The following is a 21047-nucleotide window of genomic DNA, read 5'->3' as shown; positions in this document are numbered from 1 at the left end:
AAAAATAACATATAATTTTAGATGATCTTAATATCATGCAGGAAAGCAAAAACACTCACTAGCTAACTATAATCACACTGACCCTATACACTGAGCCAAACAAAATGTGTGCTATATCACAACATGATTGAGAGAGGATTTGTTCACATGATTTACCTGTTTATTATTTATTGTTTACTTCTGCCTTCCTCTTTGCGACCACTCTCTCTCATTTGTTCATCCGTCTGTCTCCTAACAGTCACTCCCTGGGGTGCTCTAAGATCCACGTTCATTCTCAGATGCCCTTCCTGGAGAATTGCACCTAGTGGAAACACTCGAAGCACTGTCCCCGTAGAATATATCAGGAATCCTATATTGGCTCACTAACAGTGACAAGATGAAATTTATTAGAAAGCCTGTCCTTCTCCTACTGTCAGTAGCCTTCCTCTACAGGCAGCTACTCTGAATAACACTTCGTTTAGGTAATTCCTTTCTACCTATCCCAACTGTTCACTGTCTGTGAAATGATGAGACTCTTGGAAAGAGTTCACGTCCTTCCTTCCTCCCTTCCTTCCTTCCTCCTTCCCTCTCTCCCCCTCCCTTTCTCTCTGTCTCTTTCTCTCTGTCTCACTTTCTGTCTCTCTCTCTGTCTCTCTTTCTGTCTCTCTGTCTCTGTCTCTGTCTCTGTCTCTCTGTCTCTCTCTCTCTCTCTCTCTCTCTCTCTCTCTCTCTCTCTCTCTCTCTCTCTCTCTCTCTCTCTCTCTTTCTGGTCTCAGAAAGAGAATTGGCTTTATGAGCAAAGAGGATCCTCACTGTGAGAAAGCAGTAACTATTTCGAGTGTCTTACCTTCCTCTCGACCACAGAAATAAATATTGTTATAGATAAATGCATGGTGGCCAGACAGAAGGTTCCACTGGGGGGACCAGCTACTGCCTTGCAGGACATTCTTATCTATGCAGGAGAAAACAGCAACTTTTAAAGTCAAACTCCCTGTGTCCAGTTGGTGGGCAGACAAGAACGGCCTTTGTTCCTGCTACTCGTGATATATGCCAGTGCCACATAGGCTGTCAGCTAAAATAGCCCTATGAGTATTATATATCCGCTAATTAAAAATTGAGAAAACAGATATAAAGGGAAGGAAGCATACTAACAAGCTGAGGCTGAACCCGGATTCAAATCTAGTCTAATAAATCCAAGCTCTCTACCTTCCTACTTCTTCACCCTAAAACATGTTCCCTGTTTACTACGGAGATAATCAAAATATAACCAAAAGCTTATGATGATTGTATTTTTCAAAACGTCCAGCCGTCTTCAAGGATTCCGGCAAGCTGGAGTCCATGGTTCTGCAACATCACAAGCATTTCTTTCAGAATAAACTACCACACCACTAATTTTGGCTATCAAGCTTCGGTTTTAAGAATCCAATTCAACATAATCAAGTTCTAATGTCTCTGATTATTCCTATTTGCTTTTGCCTAGAGGCCTGGAAAGAGTACAGGTCTGACAAATATAAACAGAGGGCTCATGATGCTCTTGGAATGTTCTACCTTCCTGTTTTCAAAGCAAGAGGTCACACTGCTTTGAAAAGTATTCCACCGAGAGAACAAAGGAAGCTTCTTCTATTAGATCATTTAAAAACCTCTGTACATCAGCATTATTTGTACAAACTCTGTAAATACTAATATGTTCAGCAATTAAAACCCCATGGGATCAAGCATTCCTAAAGATGGATTCAGCCTGTAACAACGAAGTTTAGAGAGACAGACACCTGAGTTCAGTTCAGCTCCTCATCTTTGCAAATAACTTTTGCTCTGAGTGAGCTCACAGTCAGAAAGTAGAAACAGAGACTCTAGGAGCACTTTATAGCCACACTGATACTAGTAGAAAAAATAGGTAACAGTCTATCCTAAATTTAGTTCAGAAATGGTGAAGAACAAGTGCCCTTGAAAGACCAAGAAAGACTTCGGAAATAAAAAAATTTGGTTTCAGACCCTAGAAATAAGTCTGGACCCCACAATAAGCATGGAGTGAGATTATCAGAAAGAATGGGAGTCATGTACCTGCCCTTGAGATCAGTGAAGGATGGATGAAAGGAGGGATTAGGTGGAATTCACTGCACTGGCTGCAGTTTTAAGTCTCTCTGAAGGACACTAAGGAAGGAATCTCCTCATAATGCAAGAAATTAATGATGGGAGAGGCAAAGACGAATGAAGAATGGTCACTGTGACTCTAAGTTGGCCAGTCACTGTAGGGAACACTTGTACTACCAGAACTTAGGAGGCTAAGAAGTAGGACCAAGAGTTTGAGGCAGACCTGAGCTTCAGAGTGAGACCAGCCTCACAAAACCAGAGAAGACCAGATGACTCAAAGCAGTCGTCTTGCATAAGCAGCATCTCTTGTTTGTAAAATATCTGTGAGTAGAGCATGAGTGGAACTATCCCAATAATGATCAGCTCAACTTAAAACACACTGACATTGAAATCTGAAAACTCTGGGTAAGCTCAGCAATAGGAGGAGGGAAGAAGAGAAGAGTCTCCATGCCCTAGACCGACCTACTGATGCTTGAGGTGCAGGGAAATGGAACTGCCCAGCCACTCTCAGAAGAATTGACACTGGGCAGTTATGGGTCATGTTGATATGGGCTTGATTCTTTCTAACTATAAAAATCAAGGTAACGAACATTTATAATCCATTTAGTGTAGAGTCCTAGATGAGAAACACTAAAATATTTACAGAGATCTAAAATAAGCTGTTGTTTCCAAGGAGTCACAGAGTTGGGGGGCTGTAAGGATACTCTCCAAAATTTTCCCACACCTGGGTATTACATTCTGTCAGACAAACCCATAAGTGAGCTCATCTAGACTGACCCAGGTCAGAAATAATCTACAGCGGCCTCATGACTCACTGCAGCTAATGGGCTCTGGTGACAAATATGTGCAGGAATAACAGAAACTGCAGTCTACTGCCTTAAGGGAAGGGAAAGAATTAATAAATAGACCCTTTAGTTTCAACAGTATTAAAAGTACTTACATGCAAATATAATGAACACATAACTGGAGGATCTTAATTATAATTCTGGAACTTGGAAAATTACAAATTTTACATATGCAGAGATGAACTCTATTGGCAGAAAGTCAAAAATGGTGGAGGATGGTCAAAACACTTCAACAGACAGGGGAAGTGCTTTGTTATTTTCAAGTCATCAACTTGGAACAAGTCTTTCCCAGCCCATCTCTGGGTCATTTTTTCACTCAATAAAAGTCTACCACCCAAGCAATTACATAGATTGAGAAAAGGAACAGACCTGACCTATTTATAACACAGTCAATTCTCCATTATTCCAGGCTCTCTCAAGCTATACACTTTATGTTGTTATCTGCCCTCTGGTCACTTCATTGCCCATTATCACCTCCGCAGGGAAAAGAGGTGAATCTCAAATCAATCCATTTAACTATGTATTAGCAATGCTGGTAAGAGGGCAAGGGGAAAACACATGAGAGCCTCCTCTACAATTAAAGTAGTCCTCCCTCCACCTCCAGCCTTCTACAGACTAGTACTCCTGTCAAAAGTGTTGCTAAAACCCGTCATGCTTATTTACAAATGAATGACACTTTTACTATTCCCATCTCACTGAACTATACTGAGCGATTCAGGAATCATTTTCTTCACTGAAAACAATGGCAAGGATTACATCACAATGCCTTAGATGGTTCCACTGTATAAACAAAAATATTAATAACTATAAAGTAAGATAAGGGAACTAAACCACCCTACCAGCTGTGCTATGTGCAAAGCTGAGTCTTTACAATATGAATCAAAAGAACGCGTTTCACACTTGTGTTGTAAAGAATTTAAATATGGTAGCATGCATGAATTGAATAAGCAGCATTTGAAAAGAATAACTGTATGATGGATAACATTATTACTAACCTTTATTGGTGGTATTATTATTATTGATCCTCTGGATGAGAATGTGACCTCTCTAATACCCCGTGCACTCAAGACTAGAGAGAGGTCACTGCTTCACAGCAGCCCACAGATTAACACTAAAAATCTGAGATGTCATTAGTCTGCAGTGTGAAAGACCTTGACCTTGTGAAAAATTGTCTTATGGTGTGAAAGAATGGACAGCATACACACAACGCTAAAGGAACCCTAAAAAGTGCATATCAAAATATACCCCTCATCTTTCCATACTGTCTGCCTCTGCTTTCTTTGTTTTCCTGAAACATAGGTAGAAACACAGACACAGCACTTACAAGCAAGTCATCTCTTACCACTAATTTGTCACGCCCCATGAAATCAGAACAGTACACTTAGAATTGTCTTTTGACCCATGAAAATGATCTAAGGTTTATCCTCTCTAGTTTCCATGGTTAACTCTTAAATCAACTTATGCTACACATGTTTGGAACTCATCATAACCTTCGAATGCCCTTTGCCGCACTCAACATGCAAATCCAATAGACTAAGCAGGTCCTGCTTTGTGGAGAAAGAGTTATAAAGAAGTTATGATTCCTAGTCTTCTTTTACCCACTCTGGAGAGCCACTGCCAACCAAGGATATGCCTAAGATAAAATACATGAAATAAAATCAAAGAACAAAAAAAAAATATAAAAAAGAGAGCAAATGTACAAACTCTCACATGTGCTTTGCTTTGTTCTTTTTAATTCTCCCAAGATAGATCCATAAAGTTAATTCAGTGTGTTATTCATTTTATTCCATGTGAAAATACACATCTATATGAGCACCTATTTAACAAACAGTTTCATTTGGCATCAGGAAAGACATATCATGAAGCCAAATTCTTTCCTCAAACAGATCAGTGCTATGCGGCATCTGAATTACCTCATGTGTGGGTTGGAAAGCTTGATGCTGATCAGGGTTTGGTTAACCAGCAGGTGTTTGCCTGTAAAACCTGCTTAGAGCAAGTCAAAAGGCGGGGGCTATATTTCTTTCCATTAGGTAACCAGTGTAGGGGAATGAAATGTACTCTGACAAACAGCCCTTCTCTGGGACAGTATGAAGACCTTGTCCTTCATGATCAGTTTATGAAGTTACAAATGAACTCATTTAATTACACATGTGCAGAAATTGCTGCACCAGGCATTTTCATTAGCACTAGGAAGAAAGAACAACTGAGTCAAAGGTCTGGAACACAGTGAGAGACACAGACATGAGTGAAAACACATTATAATACAACAGGAGGCGGCAGCCAATGAAGTTTTAAAGGATGCTTGCTTGGCGAAAACCGGAGAAAGACATGACTTATGCTAACCAGGAGGAAAGCTTACACCCCAGTGACTTTTACAGAAAAAAGAAGAAGGAAAAAGAATATTAACCAATTGTTCTAAAAGAAGAACAATTGGTTAATATTCTGTATAACAGATAAACACCATGGGAAAGGTTGATTTTCTTAAATTACTTAAATACATGGAATAGGTGTTTGAAAAGAAATGAGAGTTTGGTTTGAGATCTGGATAATCATGGATCTTGCAACACAGACCACCGTATTTAGACAGGCTCTGCCTAGAAGGGCAGAGAATCCAAGAAACAGGTAAGATGGTTAAAGAATATGAAGCAACTATCTTCTGGCTTGCTTGATGTTTTAGTAAATTAATTCTGGGAATAGCAAAAGCAGTATGAGAATTCATGGGGGTACTGATGGAGAGAAAAAACACAGGACACTGTTGCTTCCGAGAGTGAACTGAACCCTGATACTGAAGACTAGAAGTATCCTAAATGGGAAACTACACACACACACACACATACACACACACACACACAGAAATCCCTGTGACTCTCAACTAGACTATTCCATATGTACAGAATATTGAGGTCAGAAAGAATGGAATCTAACAGATACATTACACTTAAGGAGCTCTGAAGAGCCCATAATCCCAGGTTCTACCAAAGTTTACTAAGGCATAGTCTCCAATGCTAGAGTCCCAAAATTTGCATCCAGTGTCTTCACTTAATTCAGCTGCGGGTTAAGATGGCATCATTTTGTGAGCAAGGATGGAGTCTTGCTTGAACATTTATCCCAAATGCCCTGCACAAAACTTAGCATGGTGTGCAGCACATGGTTAGGATTCAGTCTTTGCCCAATCCTCAGTTAAGCTCCTGACTCCCACAGAAGTCTGTCTGGCGTTCCTTGGAGCCTGAGATTATTAGACTGAAGTTTTAAATTCCATTGCTGTCAGCACTACTGAACTTGTTCCTTACCTATTTGGGTAAAAAGAAAAATATTTTAAAAAAATCATTTTCCAAAGAATTTTAATCTCTTACATGTTCTAAAGTAGCAAAACAAGGTCTTATTGTTTTATGTTGAGTTGAATTGTAGCTCAGAAGCCACTTAAAAATACAGTAACAGCTTGCAAAGGGTACTCTGGTGCCTGCTGCTCACTGCTCCAATCTGATTAATTGCATGTATTTGTGTTACATTATATATTATGTGGACTTGAAAGGAAAAGTTTTCCTACTTGGTAGCCTCCGCCTGGCTAACATTCTGTTAAAGATAATTTTTATAAGTCAATACATTTATACACTCACAATGTTAAAAATAAGCAAATTTCATATATATATATATATAGTATAAATATATATTAACTTCTGCATTTTGGTCTATAACTACATATACATACATATATATGCATATATATAAATAACTATAGTATTTTTGCATACATGAGTATAATGATAAATTAAAATTGACTTTGAACAGTGATTCTGAGGACTTTACTTGATGAGAAGCCTGTTATAGAAGCTGTGAAAGCCCCATTTTTAAATTATTTGAAACTGCTTTTGAAAGAAATGCCTTTACACTGAACCAGTAGCCCAACAGCACCATCCCACATCCAATGTCCAACCTTACATCAGGGTTCCAGTTTGTTTTTCTGTTGCTCTGAAAAACACCGTGACCAAAAGCAACCTAGAGAAGGAAAGGGTTCGTTTCAGCTTACACTCCCAGATCACATTCCAACAGTGAGGGAAATCAGGCCAGGAGCTGAAGCACCTGGGGAAATGTTGATTACTGGCTTGCTCATTGGCTCAAGTTCAGCTAGCTTTCCAATACAGTCCCGATTTGCTGGCTTAAAGATGGTACAGTCCGAAGTAGGATGACTCCTCCCACATAAATTATCAATCAAGACAATCTCTCACAGACAAGGCCTCAGATTAGTCTGAATGAGGTGATTCTTCCATTGAAGTTCCCTCTTCCCAGATAACTTTAGGTTGCATTGAGTTGACAATAAACACTAACCATGACAACTAAAGTACACTCATTGCACACAGACAGAAAAAGTATGAAGAAAGATAGCAATAATTACAGCGTTAATTTCCTGCAACAAAGTATTTTCATGACTCTGCCAAGAGTCATGGATGAAGTGAATTGGGCAAGGCAAGTGCTTAAAATTCATTTTGATAAAAGTTGCTGTACCTTGGCAAAGACATAATCACCATAGCTCACTGTGCTCAGTGTCCCAGATCAGAACCTGGTTTCTTGCAAACATTGGCAAAGGATGCAAGGGTATACTTCACTGTGTGAGAGCACATTACACAAAACTCTTAATAATCAAAAAGTAGTGCTTTCAATGAACTAGTTGATGTAACTGATTTCCCAACTTGAGAGAAGTTCTTTACTCTGTTTCTCTCGCTTTTCCTAGCCCCATCTCAAAGGACCTGCTTACACCACTCTCTACTACAAGGCTCCTTTTGTCACTGTATAAAATTGTATTTCCTTTCTTGTTCTCTATGCATTCCACTGCATGCACTTCCTCCCTTCTTTCCTAGTCCTTAGTAATCTAGAAATGGACAGCAGGCTTATATATGCTAGGCAATTTTTCTACCACAAAGATACATGCCCAGCCCTCCATTTTCTACTAAAAGAGACAAAGGCTAAGAAACAATTTAAAAATTGGCACGGTTCACCAAATTAACAAGTAGAAGAGCCAACATTAGGACCTAACTGAATGCAGAGTTCCTTTCATTGCATATTCCTGCCTCAGCTACTCAGGTTGACAGCAATGTCTTCAGTCATGCATAAACCAGTGATGCAGTCAGGTTCTGCATCACCCTCTCCTGCCACCAGCTTGGACCCTCAGCACAGGACTTATTCACTACCTACATCTGGACTCTCCAGCCATATTGGTCATTTATGCATGTATTGTGTTTCTGGCCCACGGCAAGGAATAAAGATTAACTTCTGAGTAAATAAGTAAGGTTTCTTCACCACCTGTAGTATACTTTCTGCTTCTAAAGTATCATTATCTACTTCACAAGAGACAGACCTTCTTGTGGCATTTGGTACTTTTCTTCACATACTGTTTCCTTTGACCTATATGGAAAAGAAAATCTCCAATTAAAGAACCACAGGCAACTAAGGAGTGTGGAGAGTGGGGCAAATAATCTTCTCCAGGGAAGAGCACACCAATGATTGGTCGGATACCAAATGTTCAGTCCTGAGGACATGCTTGTGGGTTGCATTGCTCAGACTGAGCAGGTTATGTTTGAGAATGTATGTGTATATACCTGAACATATACATATATGCCTGCAGCAGTAATATTAGAGAACCCTGGATTTGAAAGAGAGCAAGATGGGGCGTATGAGAGGGTTCAGAGGGCAGAAAGGGAAGGTGAGAAGTGTTATTATATTATAATCACAAAAAAAAGAAAGAAGGAAAACACTAACACTATTGGTGATACCTTATTATTTTATTATCTTGGAGAGACTACAGCTAAATTAACAACAGCTTATTTTAGAGTAAACAGTACTTCCTCTCCAGTCTCCAAGACTTCAGATGTATTTATATGTTGCAAATGTACACACTAACATACTAACTCCTCACACAGACACATATAAGCTCTTTTCATTTGATTATTTAACTTTTAATCAGTAGAAAACATCTTTCTTTTTTTTTTTTTTTTTTTTTGGTTTTTCGAGACAGGGTTTCTCTGTGTAGCTTTGCGCCTTTCCTGGAACTCACTTGGTAGCCCAGGCTGGCCTCGAACTCACAGAGATCCGCCTGGCTCTGCCTCCTGAGTGCTGGGATTAAAGGCGTGCGCCACCACCGCCCGGCAAAACATCTTCTTTCTTAAAATCTTATTAAAGTATTTAATAATGTCAGACACAAAAGTATTTTCATACATTGTACCAAACTATGAAAGCAGTTTTCCATCTTAAAATACTAGCTATTATCATGGACTTTACAAGATACTATAAAAATAGCAAAGTTAAGGAAGACTTAGGAGTAGTGATACCGACTGCACTTGGAAGCAGAGGCAGGCAGATCTCTGAAAGTTCAAGGCTAGCCTGGTCTACAAAGTGAGTTCTAGGACAGCCAGAACTACACAGTGAGACCCCCCTGTTCCAGTAATCTCTAAAATCATGAAAAGTAATTAATAACAAAGAAATAAATAAAATAGAAAGTAAGACTTTTAGAACTTGAAAAGGTAACAAATTACAAAATGCAAAGAATTTAGAATCATTGGCTAAAATATCTGTTCTGACCAGAAATCATCATCTCTAGAGTGTTTTGCATACTTCACAAATGTACTATGTTTGTGAAACTTTGAATCAAGGGACATCAAAACGTTCAGAAGTAACCTTCACAAAGGCCTGCATATAAACAAATTAGCAAAGCACAAAAAGTGTGCAAACAACTGTTCAAGATAGAACAAATGAAAAATTCACAGAAATAAGCCATAAAAAACTGGGTCACCAAAAGTTAGTGACACTAAAGCTATAAAGTTTTGTAATACATGTTTCTATCATAGCCAATCAGATCTTTCTATTCATTGATAATGAAGGAGTTGGGTTTTTCAACCAAAGAACAAAAAGGACAGTCTTATTTTACAAGATGAACTTTTTTTAAAATGCATCATACCTTTTTCTTACTGTTCTTGTTTTCATAAAAAGTAGCTCTCACACATAAAGTTTAAACCTGGTCAGAAACAGAAGCAATTTTATTTCAAGGGACTGTGCAGTTTCCTCCAATAAAGATCCTTAATAGAATCCACCCGTGATCAATTCAGTCTCTGTCAGCTATTCAGTAGTTCAAGCGAAGGAAAGTCTAGTCCTTGAATTCATCTCACCCTAATTACCTCTCAGGCTTGGAAAGGGGAGTGTCAAAAACAGGGAAAGCTCACCAAAGACGTCAACCAATCACTAAATGAATTGGAGAAAAAAAATACATGGGTCAAAAAAACACTTCCTATGTTAGGTGAAACCACATACACACCCATACAAGAACCAAGGCTCCTGAAAGGGCAGAGGAATCTCTTGCTTAACCTGTTAATTAGACAGAACCTAGCCTATCCTAACACAAGACAGTCATGCAATGGTAAATGTTATCAACTTAAATAATGCCTCTTTATGAGAATATAACACTGTATTGTTATCAAGGCATTCCACACACATAAATCTTATTTGACCTCTCAACAACTCTGCTGAACTCTGCAAAGAGGAAATTAAGTCTCCAGGAGATTAAGTAATTCTTACAAGGTCAACTATAGGAAGGAGTACAGTGACAAAAATGCACATTATGTTTTTTTCTTTCCTCAAAAAAAGAGTCATTTCTCATGCTCTATCATAGTTGAGGAGCCAAATGCCTAACACCACAAAACTGATCAGCAGAGAAAACCTCATAATCTTGTACAATAGTGGAAAGGAGATACTATTTATTTAAATGCTATTATTTAAACTGTAAATATGTCAAAGGTTGCCATGAAGTTTTTACAATTTAAAACAAAAATACCCAACTCTGAACATTTTTGGTGCATCTACAAAGAATGAAAATCTTGACCTCTATTTGGAGATTTCTGCATCTACTTAATTAAGATTAAAAATGAATGTTCATTATTAACTGGGCAGAGCTAGATATCCCTTAGCTTCAAGACATCACTTAAACAGAAGCTGGACTATAAGGGAAGAAGAAAAAAAGTGAAATTTATAGTAGAGTCTTTAAGGGCAATGTTTATCCAAACTATTTTCCTTAGCTCCCCTTTGTCCTACATGTAGTTAAGTACTAGAAACCCTTCATGATTCCTTTTTTTCCAAGCATCTGTGTCCAAGTTTGGGAGCAAAATAGGATAGAAAACTATCACAAAGTTTGTCTTGACATTAGATTCTCATGAAAGTGACGCCCACAACCAGCTGTGGCTAAGAGTGACACCAACATGTGAACCTATTTCAGGACTAATACGTATCTAATGCTGCCCACGTGGCCGTGTGACCCATGTGGACTCTGGCGAGCAGTGTATTCATGAACTCCAGTAGGAAAAACTGCTCTTTCACTCCCCAAAAAGGGGCTCCCAGTGATCACTGGCATTTATGAACTTTAGGACCTGCTATTTTTTCAGTAGGTTTAACTCCAAAACCATTCAGGTTCTTAAAAAGTTCGTCTGGGGGATTCTTTTATCTATATGAAAGCTTGGATAGAAAGAACTGAACTATGTAACAATATAACTGAAATGAACCATTGGACCTATAAACTTAGGTCAACAGAAGGCTTCTTCCAAGTTTCTTGCACATTCCTCTAAAATCACCATGAGAAGAAAATGAAAATGAGAAGCGTCAAGGAAAGGTAATGGTTTGCAGCTCCAAAGACTTACTTTGTGAATGCTTCCAAAAATGGCTGAAGTCTTTAACCACTAAGCTGCCTGCCGGGGGGGGGGGGGGGGGGGGGGGGGGGGGGGGGAGGTGTATGTCCTTATTAAATATCATCGCAGTAACTGACCAGTGTTTGAGAATGAGGTGAATGAGGCCTCTGACTTTCTCAATTATACCCGAGGATTTGCTGTGACCTTCCCTTACTGCAGTTTGGTAACAACGATACTGCTTTGTTCAGGGGATCCAGGACACACAAGGCATTGCACACTTCTGCAGAAACACATCCCACATTAAATTAAGTTAGAGGTGGTATTTGAAAAATAAATAACGGAGTTCCAATTCACTGCAAATGGTACAGGAGGCCAGTAAGTAGGAAGCCTTCAAGAGAAGGACTTCTTTTAGAAAGATGTTTTACAGGACTTTTTCTGCGTCATTAACTCTCCTGGAATCCTGAACGTAACATGATGAATTTCCCTAAAAAGTAGCTACTGTTTAATTTTGAAGCACTTCAAAGAGCCACAGTAGAAAGAATCAAAGAAAACCAAAAAGACCAGTAGATGTGAAATTCACCAAAGAGTAGAGAAAAAAAAGGGGGAAAAGGTTCTAACAGATTTTGACCATGTACTCAAAATACCACTGATTATTTTGCTAATACAGTGTTTTACTGTTTCTTGTGACTGAAATAAGCCTCTGTATTCATCAGAACACAGGATATTTTTATAACAATATTTGTGTCATAGCCCTTAAAAAGAAACATACTTAGACCCTTGAAAAAGAATCTGTCTGAAAATAGCCATTGAGGTGTATATATGTGTACACTTTATTATAAACTGGAGGTTGCTTTTTATTAGAGAGAGTCACACATACTACAGTACTACTCCTAACCTCAACATGGAGTTGTAGAGGAAAAACATGATTTCTCCAAAGCAAATAGATGGGGACAGGAACAATAAGAAAGAAAGCCCACGGGGATACTACGATAGTTGTTTAACTTCAATAATAACAATAATTGGTCTTTAAAAATGTCTTTTTAAAATCTGCCCAAGGGAAAAGAAAGAAAAAAAAACTCCTTAAAACTCCACATCCCAAATAACACTACATCAAAAACATGTGGAAAATGTCAGATAATGATATCCACCCAAGTTAAGAAATACAGGAAACTTTGGCTTCAATTAACATTTCAAATAATCAACTAAAATTCAGATTTCTACTTGAAAAGCCCCAGAAGATAAAGCTGGACTAGGGGTCAGGTTTTCAGAGTCTCTTTAAAAGGACCATCTGTTTGTAAATGTCCTTCTCATACTCCACCTCGTCCCTCATCGGCACCTAAGTTCACAGCAGAAGCCAAGATGAATTTAAAGACCCATGCACACTGCTCCTAAGAAGTACAGTTACCACATATGTGTTCTGGGCTCCTCTCGAGTTTCCCTTGTTATGTAAGCACTTAGGGGCAATAAAATTTCACAGACATTCAACAGCGCTGTGAGTCTCAACACAACAGTCGCCTTGAGTGTGCATTTCTTTCAGGCAGTGTGCAATGCTGAGATTTAATTCATGTTGATCATGCTGTCAATGCTTTATGGAATAACCATTTAGTAGGACTCTGTTCCCTGATAACATTTATTACTGTTATTAAATATCATTATCTGTGTTGAACTCTGTATTTGAAAAATCAAATCAGAAAAAAAATAAAATATGAAATATTCAGAAAGATCTATGGAGCTAGTAGATCCCCAGACACACATCATCCGTCTGCGGAATCTGATGAGAAGAAAGAAAAACAATGAGTATTCACTTCTCACAGATAGAGGTCACTAATGGACTGAATTTGAATCAGTGTGGCAGAAACCACCAAGTTATTAAAGCAATCCTCTGTGTGTGTGTGTGTGTGTGTGTGTGTGTGTGTGTGTGTGTGTGTGGTGAGGGGGGGGGAGAATTTGAATTAAAATTAAATGTACCAAAAAATGATCCTCCAGGAAAGCATGAACCAAACAGAAACAAGGCTCATCACCTTCCCCTTATTGAAATGTTCTAAGCAGACAGCAAAGTCTCCTCCTCGCTGGTTCCTTTTATTTATTTATTTTGGACCTAAGGCACTGCTGATCACAGGAGCAACCATTCTTCCTTGTGAAAGTAGAGAGAGCTGAAGAGTCAAACTAGATCAGATGCTGCAGCTGAGCCTCTACAGAATAAGACTTCTGGTGGTGGACATACTTGAAACCACAGCTTCAAACAGGGAAACTTAATCGCTGCTTTAGGAAGGTTGGTGTAAATCCTAAGTCCATCTATCCAGCATGCCAGAATAAATGTAAAGGGAATCAGAGGAGGTTCAAATGAGATCCAGCCGTTCAAACTCTGATGATCACCTCATCTCAAACCTTTCATACAGGGGAAAAAAAAAATGACTGCACAAGGGACCCCAGAGTAGGCCAGCATTGGCATAATTTATTCCTTTAAAGCATCCCCTAGAATTTGTAAAACAGTAGTGAAAGCATGTAAGTGTGAAGATATAGGCATCCAAAAAAAAAAGAAGAAGAAAAGAAAAGAAAGGAATAATGTTTGAAATTACATCTTCCAACTTGCTCCAGTCACAGATACTTGCATCTTGACTTGACAGTGTGGTTCTATACTGTCAACAGTCATTAGTAAAGACCCTTAAAGGCTTTTACCCTGGCCTATTTTGATTTCTTCTCAGGCTTCTCTAAAAAAAACAGATGAAGGGAGAAAAGTTGTACACACTCAGGGGTAATAAAACGCGCAACTTTTCTTGGTGTGCATATTCCCTAAAGATTGATTCTCCTCTAATATGGTGGCCAGCCAAGCCACATGTATCTGGTAAATATCCTTGGTGATTTAGAAGACATAATCCAGTTCTAACATTTCAGATCCTGACCTAAAATTTTATATCCATACGGCAACAATCAAATACAGCACTGGACAAATGCCAACCTGGCATTCTATTTACCTCGGAATTGTGGGGAGATACTTCTTCGCTGATTTAATAAGGTCATACCAGGTAGGACTAGAGAGGATCCCGCTCTGATACGGAAGCCATCCTTCATATTAGTTTTGGGCTGGGGGAAGTTAGACATCATAAATTTAGCAATAATCCTGTAAGCGACTGGACATGCTCTGAAGCTCACTAGAACCCTGTGTGATTTAGGTAGCCTCCCAGCTGAATGGGGAGCAATGGCTCCCATTTAGAAGAGGCTGTGAACAGCAGACACAGCATGTAAAGAAATCTGATAGGCACCTTGAGCTCCTGGAGGAGCATTTGCAGGGATTTTCGCCTTGCACTTACTTGATTAGTTTACTGTTAGCTTAACGGGAGATCCCCTCTATTAGAACTAATCACAAACTCTCCCAGAGATGATTTTCATTCAGAGAATGTACTAGGAGTTTCCAGAAGAATTAATAGTGATCATCATAATAAAGACGATACCAGGGCCTCAAGAGCTGCTTCAAAACTCTGTAGTGCCTTAAGGGGTGGTGCTGCTGAATATTTTCCACCCTGGGAGTGAGCAGCAGCTATTTTATTAGCTGAAGTGCATGGAACTGGTGTTCAGAATTGTGAACAGCAATTGTGTCTTCCCTCTGGTACTCTAGCTTCCTTACACACATGAGGCCATTCCCAGTTCCCCCACATCACTGAGCATCAGGCTAAAGAAAGGGTGGGGGTGGGGGCTCTGTGTAACATCACTAACCCCAGGCAGTGGAACATACATGCACATCCATATCCATACCTCTCTTTTTTTCCCTACTACACACACACACACACACACACACACACACACACACACACACACGCACACGCACACGCACACGCGCAGAGACAGAGAGAGACAGAGAGAGCAAATTTATACCACCAATGGGTAACGTTTCATATTGCCCTTCAATGAAAATGTGACTTTTATAGTTCGTATTTTATGACACCAGAAGGTGAACGAAATTAGGGAAGACTCTGAGGATGTCGGGGGGGGGGGGAGATATCTCTCTCTCTGCTTTCAATATTCATACCCCTCTCCTAATCTAAGATTCAGAGAAAGCTACGAGAAGCAGGTGAGCAAAAGTAAGCTTCCTTTCTTTTTATATGAAATAGGGTGAGAGGATGAGAGAATGAGGGGGATGAATGAAATCCATCTATCATTTCTCTGGATTCGGGCACACTTAAAAGTCCTTGGATACACATTCTAAATTTCCAAACATTACAGAATCAGACACCAGCAGGAGCCCAGGGTTTTCCTCCACTCGGGTGGGGGGATCGACTCACATCATTGCCTATCTGGCACGAAGAAACACCAAGACACCTCCCACCCCCGCCGCCACACACTTCCATTCCCACCCCCAGCTAACATGACTATTGAACTGCCAGTGCTGGTATACCCATCCCTGGGACCTTGAACTTGGCCCCGGTCTTACTTTGAGTCAAACCTAGGTAACCCGGCTAAAGGCTTTCAAAGGATCCGAAGCCCAGAGAGGGAGGCACGGTTAAGGGTGCGCATTTACCTGCTAAGGTTTTCCAGGTCTCCCTTCAGCCCTGCTGGTAATCCCGCTCAGCGCAGCGCCCTCCCCCAGATCCAAACTTTTGCTGGGTCCTCCAGGTGGCGGCGGCGGCTGCTGCAACCCAGCTCTGTCTCTGGCTGCGTCGGAGCTCCAGGAAGCTGAGGCCAGAGCTTCAGAGTGGTGAGCGCCTCCCGGCAGCTTGCCGGCGCCCGAGCGCCCCGCTCGCCTTGCTCGCTGTCGCCTACGTCCCCTACGGAGCCGCGGCATCGTCTTCCCCGGTCCTCTGCCACCTCCGCCTCCAGGGGTCGGGCATGCCACTTTATCTAGGCTCCGGCCGCCACAGCTCTGGTCTCCTCTCCTCTTCCCGTCTCCCCCTCTCCGCCTCGAACCCCGAAAAAAGTAGGGCGATCTAGGAGGGCGGTGGAGCGCGTCCCGGCCGGGTCCGGGACTGCTGGGAGCCCGAGGACCGCGCGAGTCGGCGGGAGAACTGGGCGGGCGCTCAGTCGCAGCGAATGTGCGGACCACGCGCAGCAGGGCGTGCAGCTCGGGCTGCGCGGGGGCGGGCGCGGGGCTCACTCCAAGTGCAGCGTCTGCGGGGCGCGGGTCTGGAGGCAGCTCCAGCCACACTGCTGCCTTGATCGGACCCGGTCTGCTAATGTAGACTCCGAGGTCCCCACCCCCACCCCTCCTGACACCCCCGGGAGATGTTTACTGTAATGAATTCGCGGGATCGGCTTTGCAGCTCGCGCGCCCCTCCTCTCCCTCGGCCCCTGGAGCTCTGGCGCGCTCCCCTCTTCGAGCCCTCTTTCTTGGCCTCCCTCTTCTCCTCCCTCCCAAGCCGAGTCCCTCCCACTTCTCTGGTTTAAAGAATGCTTGGGAGGAGCCGCAGCAACCCTAAGCTTTCCAAGAGGCAAAGTCAGATGGGGCTTTTAACCCTGTCCTCCCTGGAGAGAGTTACGTGCTCCCGGCTAACCCAGGAATGCCAACTTGACCCAGAACCATGCCTCTCTCTCTCTGTAAGCCTCAGGCGTCCTCCCTACCCTCAGCTTCTCTGAACGGTGAAGGACCCTTTCCCTGTAGTTCGCCTGATGTACATCCACGCCAGAGGAGCTATTACTTAGAAATGATCGAAACGTAACATTAGAGGGTAAAAATTTAGCAAGTCTCTCAACCAAAATGGCGTTATTTTACTCTGAGGCAACATTGGGGATGTGCGGCACCTCCAGCGCATCAAAGGTCTGCTCATCAAGCTTTCTTCCATAAACTTTAATTGGAGGAATTAGAGTTTGGCATCGTATTTAAACACATCCGCTTTCCCCTGTCACCCTGGCTGCTCCTGGAAAGAGTGATGTTCAGTAGATGAGTTGTCTCTAGAAATTATAATGGAAAACCGACAAGGTCCGCAGCAAAGACTATGGAAACAGGCTGCATAGTTAAAACGTCCAATCGGCACACCTTTCCCACTTGGGATTCTCTTTGCAAAGGTTAAAGAGTAATCTAAGAAATCTGAGACATGTCTCTTTCATTTTTTTTTTCCTCTCTTTTTGGCAAGGGGATGGTGACCTGCCTGGTTTGTGCCTCCATTCATTGCTGCCCATAAGTCTCCAGCAAGTTGCGATGTGTTTTAACTAGTCTGGAGACCGTCGGCATACTAACAGAAGAGGGAGAACAAGCCCGCACCGAGCATTGGGCTGCAATGAGGCGCACTGTGGGTAGAGCCCCGGGAAAAGCAATTTGCAAGTTGAAAGCTCGCCCTGAACCAACTCCCTAGGGATCTTCTCAGCCTTCTGGACTGACGACTTTGGCAAGGGCGTTGCCTGTAACCCGCTGGAGATGATTTCCGGACGAACCCCAGGCGCGACCGCACTCCTTGTCCTCGGTTCAAAGTCTGAGTCACTTGGCACCACCTCCCCAATTGTTTTTATTTCCTTGCATCGCTGTTGTGTCTGCTACCTTCATGGATTTGAGCGCTTAAATCCTGGTAAGAGGACTTGGAAAAACGCCCGATTTGTCTCCCAAGCCACACAAGGATACACCCAAACGCGCCGCGACACACACATTCACACACGTTGGCACACACCACGGGGGTTCAAGAGAGCTTGCCACTCTTCCCCGTCCTTTATATATGCAAAGGCGACTAGAAAACACGTATGCGTAGCCTGTCTTTTTCTCCAAACTTGGAGTGTTAACTGACAAATATCCAGGAGAGAATGGGGCGTGAATGGAGCCTCTAATCTGAGGAAAACAGACAGTGAGAGTCATCTTGGGAGCTTATGAAGAGAAGCGCCAAGATGACAGCAGCGATGGCGGTAGCCTTCAGCAGCCACTGTCCCTTCCTGAGGCCCCTGGCAGGCAAAATGATTTATCTAAACAGCAAGTGTGGGACCAGTCCTCCCTAGACAGACAGGCTCTTTCCTAAATCTTCCTTTCCCTGATCAGTGCAGAGACTTTAGCTAGCTCAGACCCTTGATCGTGGAGGGGAATCACAAAACAGAAGTGATTCGCGCCCGCGCTGAAAGCTCCTGGAAGAGCCCTGGACTGGTCAGCTTAGCAGAGGAACCTTTCCAGGAGGTTCCTAGCCTGGAAGGGACCCGAGAGCAGCTGGATAGGTCCTTCTCCTTACTACTCTGGGCATCTGCTTGGCCTTGCATTCAGCTCCTGGGGGCGTAGAAGGACCCATCTCCACGTCCCAGGCATGCTGCGCAGGGAAAGTGATCCTAGTTCAGCTTTGGGAGCTCTGGAGGACTTCTCTATCCCCCGCCGGTGAGTCAGGAAAGCGCAATTACACCAGCCCTAAAACTACCAGTTCCCGGTGCAGGAGCAGAGCAGGAAGGGTCCCTGGTTTTGAAAAACCGCACTCGATTGGAAAGAAAACGAGCTAGCATCCTCAGTTTTAGTGACTAATTGAACCCGGATTTGGGGCACAGGGCGGGTAGAGGTTTCAAATACAGACGCTTGATAATAATATTACTTCTGCCATTCAACACAGATGGGTAGGGGAGTTTGCTACTTACCGTACTTAAGAGATTCATTCTAGGGGAAATGAGAGGCTGGAGTTCTAAAAGCATGGGGGATTCAGAAAACTCCGTTTAGGATCGATGTTTCTGGCAGGCAGCAAAGGAGCGTTTTTTATCCCCACAACTCAGTCACAAAACTCCCTAGAGAATGTGAATTCGACTTGAGAGTATAAAAGTCCTCCAAGTAGGGGTAGAGAGAAAAAGAAAACCTATTTTCTTTGGGAATAAAAAGAGACAATACCTAGAACACCCACCCGGTGACCACCCACCATTTGTTCAAATAATAATAATAATAAATCTTCCCAAATAACGTGGTGCCCACGTAAGGAAAGCTAAGGCAGTCACTAGAAACTTCACCTGGCATTGCAATCCCTTTACCTGGTGGCCTTCTCTCCTTAGCTCATCCGAATCCGACTGGGTCGGGGAGGTGGAAAGGGAAGAAGCTGGCATGGCAGCAGAGGGACTCCCCGGGCATGGTATTGCTTTAGGGGTCGCCGCCGAGGTCCCTCCTGCCCATCGTTGAGAACTGCCACCCTGGTCCTGAGGCTCAGTGGGCGCCGTGACCGGTTCTGAGGTGCTTCCTCCAGCTTCTGGAAACTCTCGGGACGGAGGACCAGAAACCGAGCGCACCTGGAAGCCGAGAAGAGCTCTGCGTGTCTGAGAGGCCCTGCACTTGGTGTTATCTCCCAGCGCACATTCCTCGGTGGTGACAATGGATGACGCCAAACTCACAAGTGATGGCGACCGCTTTCCAATGTACAACTAACTGCAAGGTACCCGGCAAGACAGAACGCTTCGTTCCCCCTCCCCCTCCTTTCCCTCCTACCCAGAAGGGAACTAGCTTAACCCTGTGTTCACCCTACACTCTGGATGGAAGCTAGATTGCGCTGAGAAACCGCAGGCCGCGGCTCTCCCGGCAAAAGCTTTGTTCACGTGCAGTTCCAGTGGGCGTGTGGCTGTCCAGGGGCACTCGCGTGGCAAGACGCCAGTGGCGCGCTTTCCCAAGCCAGACTCGGGAATTGGGAAGGAGCCTAGCGTTTCATCCGGACCAGACCCAGCCCTCACAATCTATTTTTTACCTCCAGTTACCGGATTTATTGAAGTTGCCAGAAAAGTTGGTTTTTTATTCCTTTACTTCTGTGTCCCCCTCACCGCCCCCCCCCCCCCGCCCCTGGTATCATTTCCTTTCCCAGCTGCGCTTTGAAGACTTGGAAATCTCTGATCTAGTTCTAACTCTTAACAGAATTCCGAGTGCCGCGCGAGAGGAATGAAGGAGGGTACCCACCCACTCCTGGCAAATTTAAATGAAACCACAAGGACAGCTGCCTCCCACCTATCCATCCGAGGCCAGTGTAAACTAAATGACATCACTCAAGTGAGGAAGATTGAGGCACCTGAAGACCCAGTGTAGAAGAAAAAAAAAAAAAAAAGGGGAATTAATATGTGGTTGGGGAAACCTGCAGAAAGGGAAAGGCTGGGGTGGGTGGTGGGTGAAGCAAGAATAAAATTGCAAAACATAAAAAAGGGAAGAAAAGGGAAATAAAAAGCAGGGACTTGAAACAGCAGGTCAGTTTTAAGGGCGATTTGACCAACAGTGTTTCCTAGGCTCCCTTGGAACAGGTTAATCAAATAATAAACTCCTGCTTGGGTTTAGTAAACAGCTTTGCCTAGGCGTTCAGAACTTCCAGGAAGTTAACTGAACGAGCAGAGAACCATCTCGCTGACCCTGAAAAGAAACTTAGTCCTGAGAAAATCGTTCTCAGGCGCCTCTACTGTAGCCTTCATCCTCAAATGAGCCAAGACTGATCTGAGCGTAAACCCAGATCTGCGTAAGGGCAGAATCGCTTTTTCAGGCTCTATTCTGCGCTAAAGAAGCAGGAAGCTGTAAGAAAGCTCTGAGAGTTACAGGCAGACCTTGCTGAAGCCGGATTGTTTCAAA

The 21047-nt window shown here is 42.7% G+C and overlaps 1 protein-coding gene across 3 annotated transcripts in view; it reads right to left on the bottom strand.

Annotated features, from left to right (window-relative positions):
- Flrt2 (fibronectin leucine rich transmembrane protein 2) overlaps positions 1-20206 on the bottom strand; it is a 105599-nt gene extending 85393 nt beyond the window's left edge. Inside the window, exon 1 of one of the 3 annotated variants that reach the window (XM_052738705.1) lies at positions 19466-20206. The gene's annotated coding sequence lies outside the window, so the exon portion shown is untranslated. Of the gene's footprint in view, positions 1-16094; positions 16848-19465 lie in introns of those variants that run through there. The other 2 variants (XM_052738703.1, XM_052738704.1) reach the window with 2 other exon arrangements.
- Between the last annotated feature and the right edge of the window lie 841 nt (positions 20207-21047).

The sequence above is a fragment of the Peromyscus californicus genome, unplaced genomic scaffold (assembly GCF_007827085.1).
Source record: "Peromyscus californicus insignis strain IS unplaced genomic scaffold, ASM782708v3 Scaffold_15__1_contigs__length_86483966, whole genome shotgun sequence".
NCBI lineage: Eukaryota > Metazoa > Chordata > Mammalia > Rodentia > Cricetidae > Peromyscus > Peromyscus californicus.
Note: the sequence above shows the minus strand (reverse complement) of the source record. Positions and strands in the feature narration are given on the sequence as shown.